The 9,684-nt window shown below is 38.2% G+C and overlaps 1 long non-coding RNA gene and 2 pseudogenes across 1 annotated transcript; all 3 read right to left on the bottom strand.

Moving 5' to 3' along the window:
- Positions 1-741: 741 nt before the first annotated feature.
- On the bottom strand, positions 742-3,169 carry LOC148737731 (uncharacterized; annotated as a pseudogene).
- Positions 3,170-3,203: 34 nt separating this feature from the next.
- Positions 3,204-7,316, bottom strand: LOC148737730 (uncharacterized). The gene is made up of 6 exons (XR_015996455.1): positions 7,195-7,316; positions 6,987-7,099; positions 6,782-6,841; positions 6,349-6,489; positions 3,694-5,968; positions 3,204-3,408 (listed from the first exon to the last, which is right to left on the bottom strand). It is a non-coding gene; the product is annotated as an uncharacterized LOC148737730 (long non-coding RNA).
- A 344-nt stretch (positions 7,317-7,660) lies between these two features.
- On the bottom strand, positions 7,661-8,989 carry LOC148737729 (uncharacterized; annotated as a pseudogene).
- Positions 8,990-9,684: the final 695 nt, after the last annotated feature.

Raw genomic sequence — 9,684 nt, 5'->3', positions numbered from 1 at the left:
AGATCAGTCATTGTAGATGAATTCCTAGCACCCAAGCAAATGATGGTCAGTTGCCTAGGGTATTCCTCTCGCAGCTCTGATGCGCGCTGGCGCAGAAATCGTCAGCGGCAGTTGGCACGAAAAGTAAGGGCCTCTTCAAAAGTGGCGGCAAATAATGACAGCGCGAACATATCAAACAAACTATGATTAAGGCATTTAGGCTTGGAGGACAAAACAGAGAGAGGAGACCGGTTTTGGAATACCAAGATGAAGATTTCTGCGGAGAAAAAATGCGTAAGGAGAGTTCGTTTTGGAGAAAATAAGCCCAACTATGGGATGAGAGACCAAGAATGGTGAGAAACTCACGCTAAGTTTCCAAAGGCTCGACACAGCAGACAAATTTGGTCTCCGGCGAGATTTAAGGGACGAATTTTCTCAAGAAGCGGCACTTCGAGAAATTTCCTTAGGATAGTTGCGTGCTTCAAAGCTACAGCGGCGAGTCAATTATTGTTGTCACGCAAACTACGTCGTTTCAAATAATTTATTCAGTGAAACATGAATGGGTACCTCATTTTACGTGCTGCGCTATGATCGAGAAGGATTTGGAAAAGACTCAAATTTACAAAAGCTATTGAATTTGAATACGATCTAGCTTGACAGTTACTTAGGTAACAGCAAGACTTGCTAATGTTTGGTAAGACCTTGTCACGAAACTTTCATATAGTAAAAGAATTACAACCCTGAATGTAATCTGAAACAAAGTTCTGAAGGAAATATGTTTATTGGTACAAGTATATATTTTAAAATTTAATCTTTATATCTAGTAGAAAGAAATACACTGGAGTAAATAAATAGAAGTATGGTTTTACCTAAACATAACAGCTAAAAGCTTGTTAATTATTTGACTCACAGTATGTCTGATTCATCTGTGCAATTATCCTATCAGTATAGAGAATTATACTCCTTTTAAATACAAATTTCATTTATCTATGAAGACTTCATCCTGGTCTTAAAACTGTAACGTTTAATAAACCTCCTTTAATACAATTAGCGATGGCGACACTACATCAACTCAAGATGGCCGACCCGATTTTCCCGCTCCCTTCCTTTGGTCCTGGGGCAAGAGTAGCCTCGTTTCCTAGCAACGTTACAAAACTTTCAAGCTGCAACCTTTTGTAGCTTTTATTTAAGAGAAATCCATTACTAAAACAAATGCATTGTGTCAACATAACAAGCAAAATGCTGAGTCATTAGTTATTAACCCTTTGACCCCTAACAGTGACCAGCAGCTAATTTCTTCTTAAAATATTAACCCAAATTAAACATAAAGTCACAAGAAAGAAGGAAATAATTACTAACTAAAGAAGCTCTTGATTGTTAGACAAATTCTTCTTGTCAGCACCTTGGAAAATGTATTGAGAACAGTATGGAGGATATTGATACTGTTGTTAGCATGTAAAGGGTTTAGTGGTCAAACCTTTAAGTACAAAATTCTGTAAATATATTAGAGCAGAAACCCTGCCTCTAAAATGAAAGTCAGTTAAAAAAAACTGGGTTTGTAAAGTTTTCTATGTAATATATCAGTGCATACCAAGTGATATCAGTGACAACAGTACTTTTGTATTCCGACAGGTTTAACCTGTCTAGCAAATATAGCTAATTTAAACAATTCTGCACCAATCTTAAAATATTTTTCTTATTTAGTAGGCATATTACTCACATTACTGGTATACAGAATTTGTTGAGAGCTTAGTTATCATTCTCATAGTAAGTGTGCCTTATCGTGCACCAACTTGACCAAGAAAAATACACTTCACATCAAATATTTTGGGAGATTTAAACTGTTGATTTAAAAAATAATTCAACCACCCTTCCCAAGCCAATGCACCTTCAAGGCGCTTAACTAGAATTTCCTTATTACCTGCAGTGCTTAATCCTCTACTATTGTAGAGTTGTTTAAGGCAGCCATTCTTCCGTATTTAACATACAGCCATCTTGTCTGGCATTTTTGTAGGGCGAGTGATACTAGAAAATTGGAACGTATTCAAGAAAGGGCACTTAGGGCAGTTTACTGTGATAAGGGGAGTAGTTATGATAAATTATTAGACATGGCTAACCTAAGTACACTGCAGAACAGAAGACTACAGGATATAGCCATTCTTATGTATAAGGTAAAGAACAATTTATCTCCTAATTACATATGTAGCCTTTTTCAAATTCCACAACTTAGGTACACACTGCGTAATAATGATTTTGGTATACCTAGATTTAATACTGTCACTTTTGGAAAACATTCGCTTAGATATATGGGACCCAAAATATGGGCAATTGTACCAAGAAATGTAAGAGAACTGACATCCATATCATCTTTTAAATGTAACATACGTAGAATAGACCTTGTTTCTAAATTGACTGATAGTAAATGTGAAAACTGCCTTTTATGTAAGACTTAGGTTAGATTTTAAATTGTACATATATATTGTTTTATTTTTAAATTTCTTAAATTTTTAGGTAGTATTTAGTGTCCCCAGTTAGTGGTTGTATAACTGCTATTTTAGATTTGACACATAAATAAAGGTTGTTATTAAAAGGTTGTTATGTAAAGCTTCCTTTAAACCAGGTACTGTCATCAAAGTTGGATTGATAGCTACACTTCTTACCTCAGTGGCATTGCAGAACTTTAAATGAGACCACAGTGATAACATATCAGCAAAGTGAGTATTGCACTGTTTGCAGACAATGGGTTTTAGTGCACACTCACTGATTCTGTCGCGCCTCTGCTGCTTGCACAAGTCACCAGGTCAATACTAGACAAACAAACTTGACAACTGAGCAGATCATTTTCTTTATTTCCACCACAATTGCAAACATTTGGTTGGTAACAGTGTGGTGGAGAACATCATTGGTAGTGTGAGGTATAAGAAGAGGGCATTGGTTAATGTTCTGGGAGGTAAAATGACCGAACATAATTACTTCGCATTACTTGCCACCATTTACCAGTGGTGGTGCTTACATTTGACTGGTTAGTTAAGGTCAAATCTTCCCTCACTCCAGAATGTTTGGCCTCTTTAGCCTGCAAAGAGACAATGCCATAACCCACCCTATACCTTGTAAACACCAAATTTGCATGATAGAGAATGGTATATCCAACTGTCCATGTTGTGACATTAACACAACAAATGTACCAAACTCATGGGGTACACTCTAACTCACGTACTCGAAAATTGTCCTTAACAAATCCTGTTTTATTCTCCTCCTAGTTTTCACAATGTCTCTCTTAATTTCTGCTCTCACACACAAAAACTAATTTATCATCTCCCACGCGTCTCCTGTTACAACCTCGTGATCTAGCCTACACGTGCTTATGCAACTTTCGCATTACATCACCGCTGAAAGCATCTCCTGTGTGCTTATGCAACATCTGTTTAACTGGATGAAAAAAGTAAAGACACCAAGTTAAAATACATACTACACATTTCTTCCATCTCTGCAACCTGGGCAGAATTGGTCTCTATTCTATTAAAAAGTCCCCCTGCATTCTTCAGATACTCACCTATGATAATGGTAATGGTAATATCAAGTCAATGCAATGGCTTGATTGCCAATAAGCCTAACTGGTAACTTGTTATACCTGTTCTAGCTTCATCACTAAAATGTTCTTTTACTCTTGAAGTCCAGTATCCTAGTTCACACACCCCCCCCCCCCCTCCCTACCTGATTGTATGCCTTACATGAGGAAAACTTCTCTTCTGCAGGTATTGCTTTGGGTCCGCCTCTGATTTCTGTAACATCCCCTGCTTCCTAGCACGCTCCCCAACACTGTCTGTACCAGAAACCCTCAAAAGAGTCTCTATTCCCTATAGGTGCTCCCAGAGCAGAAACAAAAGGATGAAACTTGCCACTTCCCACTGCCTCTAAGTACAGGAGATCAATATAATGTTTCCAGGCATTGATCTTACAATGCATGGGTTCTGGCCTTAACCTGTCTGGAAAATGCCCAATCCTAGGAAGACCAAACTGTTGGATGCTATTTTTAGCCGTGAACTGTAACTTTCTGGAATATCTATTTTTTTTTTCTGAAAGGTTTGGGGGAAGAGAGGCAAGAAAATTGTTTACCTTTTCAGTATTAGAGGGTCTCATTTCCTTAGTGCAAAGTTTTCAGGTGTCATCTTTACTCACTCCAAAACTACCCCCATAGTGTTCATGTTTCCTTTATGAACATTTGCATTTGGAGAAGGATATGTAGCTGCCTGGTTGAGTTCATTAGCAGCCCAGCTTTGCCAGGACATGCCTGCTCCTGGCTGAAATTCAACAGTGCACCCTTTATCACAAACAGTCAAAACATTACCTTAAAACATTTTCATCTCTTCAGTGAGCTGCTTTCAGAGGTCATGCATTATTTGATCTTTCTCTTTTACACTTACACCTGATCACCAAAGTTCCAGCACACCATACTTCCAATTGACATTGTCAGCTCATTTGTTTCAGTAGCTCCATCATCTGAAAACTAAAAAATTAAATGATTTTCATTTTCATTGAACCAGACAAGTTTACAAGAAAGATGGGGAACTCTCATGTGCAAATCAATAATCATAAACACCAGGCCAGTGACTGTGCAAGAAACACCTGATGCCCCTGGGATCTGTGTGACATGACCAATGTCTAAACTTTTAAGAAACTTGTCAACATTATCATCTGAGAAACTGAGCTTGGGTAACCTTAAGTGAAATCCAATACATTTAATGTTACATAGCAGCCAGACTTCTTTTTCAGTATTAATAAAATTAACTTTGTGTTTTACAGACAAGATTTATAATTATATTTAAGTGGCATGGACTGTTTCAGTACATCTTCTGAATATTGATAATCATTAATGGCTCTCTCAGAAATACCCTGAAGAAATTGGCCCCTCATAGACCACTTTCATGAATGGCTGCCAGATGAATATTCTTTTGTTTAAATTTGAATTAGCCTTTCTGGCCTCGTTCTCCAGTACAAAATTCAAAAGAATACATTATCTTAAGCGAGGCCAGAAAGGCTAATTTAAATTTAAAGAAAAGAATATTAATCCAGCAGCCATTTATGAAAGTGGTCAAGGGTTTCATAGCTTGCATTGGCAGCCAAAAAATCCCATGCCCCATCCAATAGTGTACCTAACGTAGACGAGTTGTTTCGTGGAGCAGTCAGTCAAAAAGCCTGATTTTTCTTTTTCCTGCCATGGAAGTGAAAGGTCATAGCCACTCAGTATAAAGAAAATAGGTTGAGAAGCTTTATCCAATGTGAAATAAATGACTGAAAAAAGCTCTTTAGCATAGAAAAGCACACAGAGAAAATCACGTGCGACGTCGTAAAGATTATAGACTTACTGGAGGTCTCTAAAGAAGTGTGGGCTCTGAAAAGGCCCTGTTTACCAGGCTAGAAACGTGGAACTTGGGGACCAAGTTAATGCAGCGCGGGAAAAGATGCCCAATTGCATCATAAAAGATGTGAGGTCAAGGTTTCCTAACCCTCCAGGCATTCCTTACACGGGGCATAAAAGGGAATAAGGAAATTCTCACACAGATGCCCATGTCAAGGAGAGCAATTAAATATTATAAATAACAATTGAATAAGTTCATGAAACATGTACAGTCAAAAGAAAATTAAGAGGTGGAAACCTCAATAAAACTGCATGGAAATTCCCTTGAGTAATACCTAATACTCATGAATGCTTCACTACTTAGTACCAGCAGTTGCTGTAATTATTCTTTCCTGGTTACCTCACATCTTTTACAAGACATTTGGGTGCCCATTTAAAGTTATCACATGAAGTCAGAATCACTAGTAAGCGGAGTGGACATCAGCTATTTAAATTAAAAAAGGTAGATCAGATGGTTTCCCTGAATTTGAATGTTCTTGCAGTAAGCACCCTGATCTCTGCCGGAAGATTCGGATGCCTGGCATGTTGGTACATCTGCAGAGACAATACTTCTGTATTCAAATTTTCATTCTGGAAGAGAAATAAGTCAATAAGAAAGAGTAAGCATAGCATTCAAAAGGTGCCAAAGCAATTGTGCAGAGTTAACAACACCATAACTCTTTTAACCAATCAAGAATGGCTGGTTCCATGTGCATGTTGAAGGTGTCATCCCCATAATGGATCCGCTTAGAAGCATAAAACTAATGAGAACCACTGAATGGAGAGATTCAATCCAGTATGTTTCCCTACACTGCAGAAGGTAACAGATTTTGAGCGGCTTTTTCTGTAACTGGAACATGAATTTTTTGCAACTCTTTCAAGGCCTTTACTGCAACATCGCTAATTTGGAAAAGGCAAACTTTTTCGGGCAAAGAAAGGAAAACATACAATAGCATGTGCTTATTAATTACCCGCTATATGTCTATATATTGAGGTGCCTATAATGGCTTTCCTATATGCAGCTACAGCTTCAGGTCTAGTTAAAACCTTTTGCTCATTAGGTCGCCATTCTGCTTGCACTGTGACTCTGCATGGCAATTGGCATGATTTTCCTGAGTCATAAATAAAGAGACTTATAGAAAAACAAATTAATAGATCAGTATTAATAATAGTAAGTATAATGCTTCTGGTTTTCCATTTTTACAGAAAATTGTGTAGTCTTTGAGTCTATGAATTATGCTATGTCTTGTCGGAATTACATAACACAATGTGTACATAACAACAAAAATTAATAATCGTAATTTTGGTTTCGTGAAATCGTTCTTTTGAAGGTGTAACCTGAGAAAAACTCTTTGTACCTTATGACTACTACACATTCTCTCAATAAACAGTCATTCAAATTACCTGTTAATGGTGAGCAACAATCAGCAGATTAGCATGAAATTCTTGCTCACCGAGTGGACTCTTCTTTGCGCAGAAGTACATATCAGAAATAAATAAACAAAGAAAAAAAAGAATTACTTTAGTCACACTATAAAGGAATTTTCTGTCCTCCATACTCATATTACATCAATGGTAGGATATTATTGAGGACGCAAATGTACTGTACCTTGGGTCTCGGTTAGAAAAGTCAGCAGCTTTTTCTTCATAGGGACTTCACGGCTCACTGCTGAAGTTTCACTATCCCTACTCCAGTTTACGACTCCTAAAACTTTTTTGGTTCTAAACAGAATCAGTAAAAATAAAAATATTTTTACGAATAGCATTGAGTGTATCAAGGTTCAACATATCATACAAAGAGTTGAAAAGCATCTTACGAGAAAGAAAGGGCTGACACCGTCGTGTGTGCTGCTGATCTACTCTAATCATGCCTTGCATCTGTAATAACACACTACAGGAAGAAATGGTAGATATCAAAACATAACATTGAACACATTTCTGTACTCACAAATCTCTCAGGGTTTAAAATTTGATATCAGATATTGTATGCTTAGATGTACTAGTCAGCAGAACTTTGCAGAAGTCTACTAGATCCCGTGCATCAAACTGACTGCTTGCAGAGATCCTGGCTTGCAACAAGGAACAATTGAACAAAACTCATGCATGCACCTCCCATACTCTAAGACTGGTGTATAAGTATGTGGCCAAAGACAAAATAAAATTGAAATCAACTTGTACCTCTCCATTTACAACATAACCAGGGGTGTTTTGTCACTTCTTCCTGGGCAGAAGACATGGACTCATTGGAAACCCTATTCACAATGTTTGCATAACAATGCTTTTTCAAGACTGTTGAAGTAATTTAAAAAAGAGGTATCTTAGAATTCAGGTAAGAGAGAAACCAAATAAAAAACTGCTCAGTCCATTTGAGGTATTTTTGTGGAGAGATCATCATTTAACTTCCTGTAAACTGTTATTGACTGCCATTTGCTTGCAAGAAGAAATACAACATAGGGGGATTAGAGAAAGTGCCTTGCCAATCTATGAAAAACAGAGGCAGATAAGTGACCAGTTACAACAAAACTCAAGAATACAGAGAGAGCGAATTTCAGAAAATCTCCGGCAGAAAACGAAAAGGTACTTACCTCAAATTTACATAGTACTTTGGAGGAGATCCTCCCATGATAGAGGAGGAGAGCCACTTTGAATGAATCTCCACATACACATGAAACTGTTACGGACACAACGTGACTTTGTCGATTGAAGATTAGTAAATCGCAATCAATGAGTTTTCCATAGTAACAGCATGCTGTGGAGAGAGTGTTACAAAAAAAAAAAAAATACAGAGTTCGCAGAGCTTCCTCGCTGAAGAGATACACCATGTATATGGGGTCGTTCTCTGCTGAAGGCGCGGTGATCTGCATTCTTTGTGGTGTATGTTCTGCATGTGGAGGGGAAACTGGAGAAGCAGCATCAGAGGAAGGCAAAGAAATACACGAAGATGGAGTGGAAGACGCTAAAGGAAAAGAAAACCGTGTGGTAGATGGTGTAAAAACAAGAGAGGAGTCCGGATTAGCTGTGCTTCCAGTTGAAGATAAGCTCAGTTGGCTCGATGTCAGTCCTTTCCTCTCCATTTTCTCCTCAAAGGCTAACAGAAGAGCCTCCATCAGATCCGCATTCTGTGTACTTGAGGTTGTTTTTGTTAGATTTAGCGCACCTTTTGCCATTTTGACGCGTACCTTGATGCCAAGAAGTCTGCTCTCTTGAGGAAGCTCTCTGTTGAAAGAGAACTGAAGACCTCGATCTGTTGGACGCTTTTTCTTGCGCATAGATGGGTTATTTCCGTCAGCCATAACGCACAAAATTCACAATAAATATCCTTCGAGCAGCGACAGCTAAGAATGTTGCCGAACAACCACTAGAGTTGTGAAATTCTGGCTGCTAATCGCACTTACTTAGAGCCATTGACAGCGAAAATTCTGCGCATGCAGTATTTATCACGCCGCTAGTTTCAATGGGAATAATCTGAAGGCTCAGCCAACCGATGTGTGCAAGGGGCTTGAGGATGTAAGCCGAAGTTACACGGCGCGAGTTTTGAAAATACAACTGTACGACTGCATAGTCGACCGTAGCTCGCACTTTGAACGGCCGAACGATGTGTTGGTGCCACATAAAATCCAAATAAGCTAAGTTATGGGAATGAGAGTCAACAAGACTCACTATCTTCTAATTTTTGACCAAAAAAAAAAACTTTTAATGTGTCTTCCATGCACACCATTTCACTTATGGTCAGACCGTTGGTCGCAATATTGGATGATTCTTTCATTTCAGCTGAAATCAAGGAGTGAAATGGTACAGAATCCTTCACCTGGACCTGGCCGTCCAAGGAAGTATAATTGTAGTGTTGATCATTGTCCAGTAGCCATTTCACCAGAGGGACTTGACAATAAATCCACTAAGGCTTCTTTGGGCAGAAAAAATTGTAAGCTATCTTATGAGTTTGACAAGAAGCAAATGAAAACCCCCTGGCAGTGTGCAGTTTGTAATATTCCCCTCTGCCTTCAACTTGATCGTAATTGTTTTCAGAGGTGGCACACTGCTGAATGTGATCATTTAAGTGATTGATATATTTGAGAGCCCAAGTTTTAACATGTAATTGGGTTTTTCGTTAATTAAACTGCACTTAATTCAGACAATTATCTTTTGTTGTCATTGAGTTTGGGTGTTGTGTGACACTCTATCCAGCTTGCTCATCACAAATTTTATCTTTTTTTGGTGCAACTGAACCTTAGTAAGGTGTATATTGGTAGGGGAAAATACCCTAGCATATTTTACAGAGTTTTCAACTCATTATATTGCCAATGAGG

Source organism: Stylophora pistillata, chromosome 2 (assembly GCF_964205215.1).
Source record: "Stylophora pistillata chromosome 2, jaStyPist1.2, whole genome shotgun sequence".
Lineage (NCBI taxonomy): Eukaryota > Metazoa > Cnidaria > Anthozoa > Scleractinia > Pocilloporidae > Stylophora > Stylophora pistillata.
Note: the sequence above shows the minus strand (reverse complement) of the source record. Positions and strands in the feature narration are given on the sequence as shown.